Genomic DNA, 13,836 nt, shown 5'->3' with positions numbered 1-13,836 from the left:
TTTAAAAGTTCTTTATATATTTTGGAGAAGTTCTTCATTATATATGTGTTATAAAAATATATTTTTATCAGACTTATCTTTTCAATCTCTAATTGTTACATTTCACAAAGCAAGAATTTTTGCATTTTTTTTCTTTTATGGATTATGTGTTTGGTGTTGTATCTAAAAATTTATCACCAAAACCAAGGTCACCTGGATTCACCCCAATTTTTTTCTTCTAGAACATTTATAATTCTGCATTTCATATTTGGGCCTAAAATTCACTTTGAGTGAGTGTTTGTGATGGTGTAGTCTTGTCCTAGATTCATGAATGTCCAGTTGTCCTGTGCTGTTTGTTGAAAACTCTGTTTGCCCCCATCTGTGGCCCTGGCTTCTTTGTAAGGATCAGTGGATACATTTAGGTGCTTCTGATTCTGGGTTGTCTACTCTGTGCCACTCACCTGTTGGTCCACTGCTTTCCACTACCAGGCTGTCACCATGACCATCGTTTTCTCATGAGTACAGTCAGTCCCCCAACTTTGTTTTCTGTTAGTATTGCAGTGGCCATCCTGGGTCTTTTGCCTCTTCATATAAATTTTAGAATCAGTGTGTCAGTATCCATATATATCTTGATGATTTTAATTCCACTTAATCTATGAATCAGTATTGAGGAATTGATAATCTACAGCCTCCTTGCTTATGAACATGGAATCTCTCTCCCTTTATTTGATTTTCTTTTGACATTTTTCATTATAGTTTTGTACTTCTCTTCATATAAAGAGTGTGCATATTTTGTTCTGTTATATCTATTTCATACTTTGTTGGTATCATAAATGGTATTGTTTTTTAAATTTCAAATTTCAGTAGTTCATTATTGGTGTATAGATAAACTATTGATTTTTATGTAGTAATCTTATGTCACCTGATTATAGGCAGTAATTAGTTCCATAAGTTTTCTTGTGACACTTTGGGATTTTTTATATAAAAAGCATCTTATCATCTGCACACACACACACACACAAACACACACATTTGTCTTTCTCTCTCTATCTCTGCCAACATGTATTCTTTTATTTCCCCTTCCTTTTCTTTTTAATTAGCTAAAGTTTCCACTATAATTTTTTTTAAATAAGAATGATGAGATGGGACATATTTGCCTTATTCTTCATGTAAGAGGAAATACATCTGACTTTTTCCCCATTAATTATGAGAATTTAGTTATAGGATTTTTTTGTGCATAAAATATTTTTTCTCTCTTTCTAGTTTTCTTCAGCAATGTCTGTTGATTTTGTAAAATATTTTTATGCATCTCTTATATGATCATGTGGCTTTCCTTTAACCTGATGATGTGATGTGTTGCCTTAGTTCTCAACTGTTGAACTAGCCTTGTGTACTTGGGATCAACACATTAGATCATGGTGCATACCTATTTTCCTATGTTTATTTGATTTGCTAATATTCTGTTGAGGATTTTGCATGTGTGTTCACGAGATACCAGCCTGTAGATTGCCTTTCTTATGGAGTCTAGTTCTGGTTTTGGTGTTGGGTTAATGTTGGCTTCATATGAGGAGCAGGGTGTATTTCCTCCGTTTCTGTTTTCTCAAACAAATAATATAGGATTAACTGGAATACTTGTTTTCTTTAAAAGTCTGGTGGAATTCACTGATAAAAACCACCTGGGCCTAAACTGCAGGCCTGAGTCTATTCCCAGGAATCCCAAACAGCAATCATGGTGTTTAGAGAAGTATCCACAGTGCCACTTCAGCAACACGGCAGCGGGGCAGCTCTTGTTCTAAATGTCCACGGTGCTGGGGAAAAGGCGGGGTGTCAGCACTGAATGTGTCCAAAGTCCTACCCAGGGCACCCAGAACCAAGATGGCGGCAACACCAGATGGCAGAAGGCCTCCCGGTGCTCTCCCTACCTCTGTCCTGTGCTGTCCCCACAGGCAGCAGCCATGGGTGGTGACCCCAGGCTCCCTGGCTCCTGTTCCAGAGGGGGCAAGGCAGCCTCACTCACACCCTCTGTGCACCGCCGCTCTCACCTGCCTCCCCTTCCACTGACACGGGCTCTCTGTCTTCCTGAGGGTTCCTGGGGCTGGTGGAGGCATAGCAGCCACCTGTGGGCATTGAGAAGCACCAGGTGGATGGGTGGATTCAGACCTCTTGGCCCTGCTCAGAGCCGACCCCAGCAGGCTCACCCAGGGCTGCTCTTGGGCTCCGTGCGAGCCTGGCAGTGCTGGGACAGAAGTGGATTAGAGGTTATCTACCTGGGGCTGGGGCAGGGCGGGAGGGGAACTAATTTTTCGTGGCCTAGAGTTTCTGTTCGGGGCTGAGGAAGTTTTGGATATGGACAGCCGTCAGGGTTTCATGGTGTTGGGAAAGGAATTAACACTCCTGAACTGCACGCTTAACAAGGTGAGTGGGGAACCGTCTGTGCTACACAGGCGTGGCCACAGTAAAACACATATTAAAATACTAATGTGCTCAGGGTCTCATCATTTAACTCTTACACAAGGTCACCCATCAGTGAGGAGAACAGGTAACGACGGCTTGCTCCATTGGGTCCTGGCAACTCAAGTAATTAGTTCGACTGGGCCTCAAAAATAAGTGTTCATCGGATCTCTGGCACATTTTCCCCCATTTAATGAAAACTTTTTGTAGTTTTACTTCTTTATTTCAAGACAAAAAAAAATTTATTATGGTGATTAAGAAGTTCTAAATTTTGTTTGACAGGAAAAATTATTCTCAATTTTAAAGAAGAAAAAACCATAAAAATTCATTTTATTGTACATTATTAAGCAGAGAGTAATAACTTCTTACATTCCTTAAAATCCGAGTTCCTTGCTTATGAAAATCAGTAAATGTAAAAGCATATGGCAATAGAAAAATTCCCTTTGGGTTTCAACCAGCCAATGAATCAATAAGCATTTATTAGAATATATGCAATAGATTCTTCAGGGATTTAAATGAGAGGCTAGCACTGGGGCTTCTGTAAAAGGAGAAGATGTAATTAGAGAATATAGCTTAAATAGCGTGAAGTGATATTGATCACTATAATACACTTTGTGACAAAATAACTCAAAATTTAAGTAGTAGATTTAGTATTTCCTGCCTTCAGCAAACACTGAAGATGTGCTTCTGCTTTTGTTTTTCCCTTAGAGTGAGCAAATTACTGCAGTTTCTTGGTGAGCCACAATGATCAAACACTCTATGATTATTGTTAATAGCAATTATATTATTATTATTATTAGTAGTAGTAGTAGTAATAGTAGTGGTAGGTATTGAACCAGGGGTACTTAACCACCGAGCTACATCCCAGCCTGGTTTTAAATTTTATTTAAAGACAGGGTCTTGCTGAGCTGCTTAGGGTCTCACTAAGATGCTGAGGCTGGTTTTGAACTCACCATCCTCCTGTTTTGGCCTCCCGGACTGCTGGGATTACAGGCATGTGCCACTGTGCCTGGCACTAATTGCAATTATCAAGAGCAATTATAATGGTAATTATAGACATAATAGTAATATTAGAAGTAATGTTATAATTTAGGATGTGATAATGAATCACTGCAGGAAGGGCATAAAAAAAGAATAAAAGACTTTAAATATTTATGTTAGTTTCAAACTGGCAAATCTAGCTAAATAAAGACTCACTAAAGCCTCGTAAACAGACATCTGACTCACTTTTTGGGGTGGTACAAGAAGAGTCCCGTCATCTCATCTGAGTGGCTCCAAGTCCCTGTTGATTAACAAAGAGAATGAACCAACTTCTTTCCAAGGGACAAGGTATCGGGCTAGCAGAATGGATTAAAATGAATTATTAACAGGATAGGCAGGACAGACATGGTGACCTGAAGACAAATCCATCCGATTCACACCTCCACTCACAGGCACAGCCTTTTAATTCTCTCAGTAAAAAGGACCAATCTTTGCACGTTGGAAGACTTCCTTCACTGGTGTCTTGATTGATTTTCTTTGACGTCCCATGATTCTAAAATCAGTAATAAACAGAATTTAGACACAGATTAAGTGCATGGGACCCAGGAACATGCCTCAGGCATCCACAGGCCTAAATCCACCTGAGGCTTCCCTATGAGAGAAGAGGGAGGAGCGTGCAGAGGGTGGTGTTGGAGGAGGCAGGGGGAGTGGGGACGTTTGGAAGGGGAGTGGTGTCCCAAGGCAGGGCTGCTGTGAGCCTCAGCGGAGGGGCTGGGGTGGAGCAGCTGTGCGCTCTGCTGGTGGTGAAGGCCCTGGGGCTGCGGAGGGCCTCAGGAGGCTGGGAGCAGGGGCGTCCACCAGAGGGCGCCGGCACGCCGTGCTGTCCTGCGGGCAGAGTGTGCCCCCCGGGCCCCAGGTGTCTGGCTTGGAGAGGCCCAGGCTGGCCCCCTGGATGCAGTGAGGCCCTGGGGCCTGGCCAGCTCTCCTGCGCAGTTAGGGTTGCTGTCAGGAGCTGTGAAGGACGGACCCCGGGCGGCCTGCGCTGCTGTCGGAGTTCCTAGGGAAGAGCATTGAGGTGTGCAGAGGCCCCTGAGCCCAGGGAGTGTGAGGGGTCTAGTCCACGGGACCAAGAGGGCCAAGAGGCCGCTGAAACCCAGGAGAACATGCATTTCTACCCTCCTTCAACAAAAGGACCACACAAGATTAGGAAAATGAACCAAACAATGTCCCTGGGTGGCCGTCCAATAATGGCGCCATCTTTCTTTCTTTCTTTAATCTGTTTCATATTTTCTTGTTAACTTAAGGGGTAGATCTTAGAAAACTGAGGTGATCCATGCTGAAGGCTTAGATCCATGCCAGGGATTAACCATGAGTTCCTAGTGTCCTAGTGTAGTGGCCGCTCTTTTTCTGACCAGTGTCTCTCTCTCTCTCTCTCTCTCTCTCTCTCTCTCTCACACATACACACACACACACACACACACACACACACACACTCACACTCACAAGTATTAACATAGTGACAAAGTGGTACACGTAATGATTGTGTTTTATAAAGTTTCAATTTCAGTATTCTCAAATTAGTGTCTGACTGTGCTTAGTCTCCATTGTATTATTTCTAGTCCCTGTACCACCAGTTATAAACTTATTTTTCAGTATTTTCACTTACCAACTTTTCTTAATTTTATCTGAGAAGTTTACACAGCATTAGTAGTTTCAAAAATATAGATATATATATTTGGATTGAACTCAGGGCGGCTCTACCTACTTCCCCAGTCCTTATTTTTCATGTTGAGACAGGGTCACGCCACACTGAGGCTGGCCTCCAACTTGAGATCTTCCTCTCAGCTTCCCTAGTCTCTGGGATTACAGGTGTGTACCACCACCCAATCATTTCAAATACTTGTAATCATTCATCAAACTGAAGCTTTTCTCCTGTTTTGAGAGTCATTTATTTCTACTTGAATCTTTTCTTCATCCTGCTTGATTTTTGTGTTGGTTTTAAGTTCATAAATTTTTAAGTTCCTTCCTTGGGAAAGAATCTTTACTTTTGGATATTCTTCTTCATTTGACGACTAAAATCATTTAAGTGTATGATGTTATCTCTGAATTTTTATGGTGATATCACCTAGGTCTAGATACCCAGCATTAATAAAGGTTTCTATTTGTATTTTTCATTCTTAAGTGACCTAATATTCTTTCATGGGACTATTATTCTAAAAAATAATATACAGGCATTTCTGATTAAAAGCTCATATAGCCAAATATAGACCAGCATGCATGAGAACAATGAAACTCTCATGCACTCACCATAATGATTCTGCAAATGTTTCTAGGTTTGTCCTTGAGTGACTTTGGAAACCTCACGGTTGATGGATCCAGAAGTCAGATGACAGTGCACCATACCGAGTTTACCATTTTACTTTCAATTTCTATATTTTTTAGATATCTAGAGAAGCATAAGGAATCACGTGATGTGTGTCAGCAAACCTACACTGAATGGGGGCTCTCAAGCATCTCGAGTTGGCTTCCAGACGTGTTCTCCTCTGCTCACCTGTCACTCCACCCCACTCCGTTCCTGTGCCTGGGTATTTCTTCTTCTTAGCTGTAAATTAAGACTCACTTCCAACCAAGGCAAGCCTGTTGGTTTCCCCAGGGATCCTTCTCCTCAATGCTACCCTGTCAACAGTTCTGTGATACAGAAATTTGTTCTCTGTTCCTACCTTGAATTCTATGAAAGTCAGAATGAGAAAAATCAATTCCATCAGAATAACACTTCCTCTGCATTTTTTCCCTGAATGATTGCTTTTAGAGTCTATCCTTCCAAAAGTTGTTTTCCTCTACATCTCATGCATCGAATGCTAAACTGTAATAAACTCTGTTTTTATTTTAATATATTTCTAGTTGTAGATGGACACAATACTTTTATTTTATTTGTTTATTTTTATGTGGTGCTGAGGATTGAACTCAGGGCCTCATATGTGCTAGGCAAGTATTCTACCACTGAGCCAGGAACCCAGCCCGCTCCCCCACTTTTTTTAAATTAGTAGGTCTCAACGTTAGCATTCAACACTTCTTCTTCATTGTTTCTAATTAATCAGCCCTTAGAACTGCACTGCATGCAGAGGCCCATTTGTGGTGGGGATGGCAACTCTTCTGGGGAGCTTGCAGGCCATGGGTGTGTTAATGAGACATGGGCATTTCAATTTTGAAATAGAATTATTTTCTTTTTTAAAGCTTAGATTTCATAGAATAATAGTCAAACAATATGTCAGCAATATTTTTTTAAAGTCATTGACTACTGTTGTTTCTTAAGAGTCTTTTTTTTTTCTAAGTTCTAAAAAGACTCAGTAGGGGGAATGTGGAATGTTAGTCCAACAATGTCATTTTTTAATAGAAGATGTAATTCTTTGACTTAAAACATGGAGTGTTTTGTGATGATAAATTCAACTTCCTACTGAAATAAATCAGATGTTAAAAAACAAGGCATTTTTTCTCTTAACAGCACAGCTAAGAGACTGATTTAAACTATTTTTTTAAAAAGGTATTTTCCTGTTATCAAATAAAGCAATGTGTTTGGTTCTGTCAATCCTGCGAAATCGTCATTTTTACCTCCTAACAGATGAAGTTACTTCTTTTTCCATTTGTGCTTCTGCTGATGTGACAAATTCAGGTTCCTCTGTGCTCCCTGTGACTGAGGGTGGTGACTATGACTGTTTCTGAGCTCTTGGCCCCATTTGTGATGGGGACCCTTCTAAATTATACCTTGTCTGAGCCAAAGGAGCTGTCCCAGCTGGTATAAAAATCCTCGCCAGTGACACTGCTGTGTGAATGTGCAGGAAGGAAGTGAACCAACTCAGGTAAAAACACTGGGCCCAGCCAGCAGAGGCAGGACGTGCTGCCCACAGAGCCAGCGGAACAGAGAGACCACTCCCAGAGCATGCTCAGAGCCTCGTGGGCATCCTGGGCCTGCTGGAGCTAGCAAGCCGGGCAGAGTCTGGGAGACAGGAAAACCATATTGCAAGGCTGTATCCCTCAGGTGACATCAACGCCACTCGGAGTATTGACATCATAATTTAGCTCAAATTTTATGAAATTAGAGGTTTCGAGCTTTTATTTCACAATGAAACCTTAGAAATGTATCATATTCAAGAAGATAAAATGAATGATTTAGATTAAAAAAAAGTAGTTATGAAGTACATGAGAACTTTTCTCTTGCCAAAGAGAGTGAGGCATGTGACCTTTCTGTGCAGCAATAGTCAGGCACTTCTGAGTGTTGGCGGAGGCATGAAGGTCAGGCAGGCGGTTGTCATCCTGAGGGTGTGACACAGGCCTTGGGTGGTGCCTTGCCACCACTACCCATCAGGACACAGGATGCCATCTCCGAAGGACACAAACAGCAAGTCTGAAGTCTACATGCTTATCTTGTTCTGTGAGTTGTAGTATGACTCTTACAGGTCAAATTCCATTAACTCTCATGAAAATTAATTAAGGTAATATTATAATCCATTTTTGATAGAGAAAAAAAAAAGACTCCCAGAGTAGTTAATATGTAATTGGACAAATATAAAAAGCTTATAAATAGAGGCTAGGGAAATAGACAATGTATGTTTACATGTAAACATATATATGTATATATTTCAGAATACGTATATTCTGCTCTTAGAATCTAAATTCCTTACCAGTTGGTTAGTGACCATGATAATTGCTAGTAGACGTCCCATACTATTCTCTGAAAAAATTAGAACCGGTAAATACATGGTCACAGAGACCGGTTTTTACTTCAGTACCTTTCAGAGATAAATGTACACACACATACACTCTTCAAGAAGGACAAATTTAATAATACCAGACATCTAATGGAATGAAATACTGCAAAAACCAGTTTTGTAAAGTTTGTGGATCTAAAGCCTAATAAGAAATGAATGTGTTTGGATTCTTAGCTGTAGAAAATCACAACCCACTCCAGTTGAACTGAGCAGAAGAGGGATGTATTACAGAATATGAAAGTGTGAAAGGTGAGTGTGAACCAGGACCAGAGACCCCGGAGACAGGAGCAAATGCACATTGCGCCCTGAGATACTGCTGTCCTTGCCTGACCGTACACCCACCCCAGCTCGGGGGCTGCTGTTCTGGAAAGCGGCAACCTCCTTGCTGTGCTCCCCTCCGCAGAGGGTGCACTGTGTACACAGCCTCTTTCATGTCACTCTCTTCCAAACAAGACTCCCGTGTGCCTGCTGCTGCATTCTGAACCTTAGCATGAAGCTGCATTTTATCTTGAACTGAGTTTCTCACCTCTATCTTGGCAAAGCAGAATGAATAAGGTGAGATTTTTTTCCCCCAGAGAAATCCTGCCTGAGATGATATCACTACAGCAAACCACTTTAGAAACTGTCTAAAGTGATACATTATAGCAAGGTGTCCTGGGGCCAGTCTGGACAGTAGCTTGGCCAGCAGCATTCACCAGCCATTTTTAAAAGATGTTTTGTCAATTGTCACATCACAACTATTTGGTAGAGGGAGAAATATTTATCTTAATTGCCACAATTATGATGTAGAATTGCTTCTTTTCAACAACTTTAACAGCCAAGTCATAAAATAGTATTATCTATTTTTTTCCAGCTAAAATAGAAGCATCTGGGCTTTTGTAAATAGCTGTGTAATAAAGTGAACATGCAAAATATTCCACAGATGAAATTATTTAGCCAGTGGGATTTAAAAAGCAACTGTGTAGAGTAAAGGAAAAGGACCTTGAATCAGCCAAAGTCACCGAAATTTTATTCTCTCTGAACACTACAACAGGAAGGGGTGAGAAATGTGCTTCACCCACTCCCCTGGCCATTCTGTGGGGATTAGAAGGTGAGAAGTGCTGCTTAGTGGCCAAGGTTCCAGAAACCAGAGCTTAGGGAAAGCAGATCTCTGGAACGCAAAAGGACAGTCCACCTGGAAGAGCCAGCGTAGAACCGGACAGCGTTCTTAGAGCATGCCCTGCTCACCCAGCCCCTGAGGCCTCCTCACTAACAGGAGACCCAGGGTCCTGGAAACCCTACAGGGAACACACAGGAGCTAAGTCTTTAAAGATCTATGAAACACAACAAGTTTCCTGCTTTTTAAGTAGCCTGCACTTTCACTCCATGCATGCCTTGAACGGCAGGCCTGGGCATGGGAAGACAGACCACAAGGTGGTCAGAGGAACAGAGCTGACATTCCCCTTGGACCAAGTTCTTCACGAACTGTCAAAGTACAAAGAGCTGAGACTTCCAGGGCTCCTCGTGAGACAGATACACAAAGCCAGCTGTGAAGCCCCGTATCAGGAAAAGAGACATTAGTAGTTGCACGCAAGGGGAAGCAAAACTTGAGCTATCATCCCCGACAAGCAAACCACCCCCCAGAACAAGGACCACAGTGTCAGGAGAAGCACCACAGGTGAAGTCTCCACAGTGTGCCATGGGCAGGGCACACTGCCTGTCTACACCAGAATTACCAGACCTTCTAGGAAACAGGGAAGCGGGAGCCATGTGCAGGCAAGGAGAGCCCTGGGTGCAAACTGACTAAGGGAAGGCCTGGTGTAGGGGCCAGCAAATGGAGACTTCACTGCAGTCATCCATGTGTGAAAGGGAGGAACTAAAGGAGAATATTGTATGAACAGACAACAGGTGCCCAATAGAGAAGACAAGGAAATGGAGATTGCAAGTCAAACACTGGAATCCAACTCAATAGATGAAATTAGCAGTAAATTACAGATAATTACCAAACTTGAAGAACCGTCAATAGAAATTATCCAATGCAAAAATCAAGAAGGAAACACAGGGAAAAGTGTACATGTATTGTTTGTGGTTTGGGGTGTGCACTGAGGGAGAGCATTATATTGCAGAATCTCAGAGGTGTGTTTGGGAATATTAAGAAGCCTCGCAGGTGTATTTTAAGTCCCCAAAGAAAACGAGTGACTAGAAATTATCAGAAACAGTCCTGGAAGAATAATATCTAAAAATTTCCCAAGTTGTGTGGGAAATATTAATTTCATGATTTATGAAATGCAATAAAATAAATCCCCCAAATAGAGACTTACTCTCAGACACATCAACATAGAACATAAAGATAAAATTCTAAAGCTGTTAGAAAAATTGAAACGCAACACAAGAATAATGGCTGCCATCTCACCAAAAACCATGGAAGTTAGTGGTGTGCTAAAAATAAAGGACTTCCCACTATCAGAGCCCTCAACAAATGGGCAATAGGGAGGAGTAGGCTAATAGGGATGCATATAATACAATAAATACATTTAAGCATTATGGTATACGCTGAAAACTACAGATAGTCTGCTCATATGAGGTTAGCTAGTTAGGCCTAGCTCCACTCAGGCCTTAGCTAGGTGGCCATCTAGTGTAAGGACATCAGCAGCCCAGGACTGGCCAGCTGCAGAGAGTCCAGGTAAGAATGATGTTTGCACAGTGGTGCTAGAAGCATTCTTCTGGATGCCCTTCTATCTAGCAGATCTCCTTCTTCCTTTCTAAAGGAAAGCCCTTCCATTATAACCCATGGTACAGGAAGAAAGACAGAGAACTTGTTTTAGACAGAACTCCCGTGTAGTAAGTGTTAAAGAAACTTTTATTAAAGAAAATAAGTTCTATAAGAAATATCAAGAGCATCAAGCATGTTAAAATATCAACCAATAGATAAGATTCTCTGTTTTTCTCTATGTATCTATTAGAGAGTCATAAATCACCTTCATGCACAGATACACACATGTATGTATATATAGGCTTAATCAAGTATTTCTCTTTTATTTTATTTTTTTGAAAGCCATATTTAAAATAAAAAAGTAAAACACTGTATTTGTGATGTATAAATGTAAAGATGAGTATTATACTTGTGTTGTATAAAGATAAATACATCAGTGTTAAGACACAAGAAAGAAAAAAAAATATAGCCTTGCAAATTTTCTAGTTTACCTAGTGGAATTCCATGTTATCTCAAAAGTATTGAGATATATTGTATATAAGTAATTGAAATTTAAAAACCAAATGTAAAATAGGTCAAAGAGATGATGTGAAAGATAATCAAAGTGATCAGGAAGGACAGAGGAAAGAGAAAAGCTGCAGCAACCAAGAAAGGTAGCCAATAACAGAATGGAAGAACACGAATAAACCACACTAATAATCACATGAAGTAAACGCCTACTATCCCTCTGATGAAGTCAGTTTATCAGACAATAAGAAGCCAGAGGCAGCCAGCTTCATGCTGTTGAAAAGGGATGCACTTTAAGTACAGTGCATTGAATAGATGCAAAGCCAATCAAGGAGAAAATCACAGTGGCATGAATAGATGTAAAGCCAATCAAGGCAAATGATCTGGAATGATAAAGGAACGTCAGACAGCATGGGCTTGCAGACGGAGTGTTAGAGAAGAAGGTCCACCGAGATGAGCCAGCTGACATCCCAGAAGGACACAGTGATTTTGCACATACAGGTGACCTAGGGGCAGATGTCAAAATTGTTTTAATTACTCTATTGAAACAAGTCAAACATGATCTGGACATTAGAGTGAAAGAAAACAGAGTGATTGAGGATTTTTAAAAGTCAGGAAAAGTAGCATACACAAGTGATTCTGAAGTTGCAGTCACTCTAAGTACATACAGAAAAAATAAACAACCAGTCTCTCATACGTAGAGAGACTTTGGTAATTTCCTATGACTGACTTAACAATTTACAAGTCCTTCACTTAAGTAAAGTTACTTAACAATTAACAAGTCCATGGACTTGGGGTGAAGACAAGAGACATTTATTCTTTCCAGGTTGCAGAGGCCACCGTCCAAAATCAAGGTGAGAGCAGTTGGTTCCACCTGGGAGTCCACTTACTGCTCCCAGCCTGCTGCTTCCCGTGGACCCACCTGTTCCTTCACTTGAAGACGCTTCTCCCAGAGTTGGCCTGAGTCTTCCCATGGCCTCCTTGGTGTGCCCTTTTCTGCCTCTTGTGAAGAGCTGCAGTGGGTCAGGGAGCACTCTCACTCGGGGTGATCTCCAATGGATCCTGCAAAGACTCTATTACAAAGTAGGCCGCGTTGTGAGTTTCCAGGTGGTCATGGACTTTGGAGAATGCTAGTGGACCTAAACATCAGATGTAGACCTATGACACTTTTAGAAAGGAGATAGGAGAAAATGGTTTTAGAAATTGGGATAAGTCAAGGTGTTTTGTTTTGCTGAAAATCAAGTAATAACCAGAAAAATAAAACTTGAGAAATTGGAAATTACAAAAGTAAACACTGCTGATCTTTGAAATAATATAATAAGAAAACAAGCCATCAGCTGAAGGAAACATTCCCAGTGGGCGTGGCTAAGATGTAATTGAAGCACAGTCTGTTGAGGACAGCAAGACACTATCAAGCACTATCAATGTCCAGTTTTCAAAATGCACAAAAAGATATGAGCAGGTATTTCACAATAAAAAAATATGTGATCTGCCTGTAGGTGTGTAAAAAGTTTTTCACCTTCATTACAGAAAAAGTGAACGTTGAAAATCACAAAAAGATAATATTGCACATCGATCTTGAATCACTGAAGTTTAAATTCTGGAAAAAGCAGGCGTTGGTGAGGATATAGAGGAACTAGACCACACATTGGGTTGAAAATAATGACAAAAATCAGCAATAGTATTGAAGAATGTCTTCAAGTGTTGACATTAACACCTACTCTCTATGATCCAGTCAGTTTATTAAAGGCAAAATTCCAAAAATTAACAATTCTCAAATTTTTAATAACTTATTGAAGTAGAGTATTACAATTGTTTTATTACTGTTGTTTATAATCTTTAATTGTGTGTGTGTATATATATGTGAGAAATATATATATGAGAAAAAAATGTATATGGAGATGAGAAAACATAGTGCACACCAGGTTCTGTACCATCCTCAACTTTAGGCACCCTCTGGGGTTCTTGGAACACACCCCACACAAGCAAAAGCAGACTACTGCATTAACTGAGAGACTGAATCTTATATTTTGCAAAAATATTGTATGCAAATGTTCATTGCGGTTTATTCACAACAGCAAAAACTTGGAAATGAAAAAATTCAGTCATGATCAGATAAATGGATAAATACGATGACCTTAACCCCAGTGAAATACTACTCAGGAATAACACAGACCAAAGATGATAATGTGCAATAACAAGAACAAACTCTGAGTATAATTTTGTTTAGTGAAAGAAGTGGATAATGCCTACTATGTCATTCTATTTACTGAATTGCAGGAAGCACAATCTATTCTTTTTTTATTTAATTGATTTTATTTTTTAAAATACACGACAGCAGAATGCCTTACAATTCTGATTACACATATAGAGCACAGTTTTTCATATCTTTGTATATAAAGTGTGTTCACCCTAATTCATGTCTTTATATGTGTACTTTGGTTTTTTTGCATGACAATT

This window comes from Ictidomys tridecemlineatus, chromosome 14, assembly GCF_052094955.1.
Source record: "Ictidomys tridecemlineatus isolate mIctTri1 chromosome 14, mIctTri1.hap1, whole genome shotgun sequence".
Classification (NCBI taxonomy): domain Eukaryota; kingdom Metazoa; phylum Chordata; class Mammalia; order Rodentia; family Sciuridae; genus Ictidomys; species Ictidomys tridecemlineatus.
The sequence above is the reverse complement of the archived record's forward strand: the minus strand, read 5'-3'. Positions refer to the sequence as shown.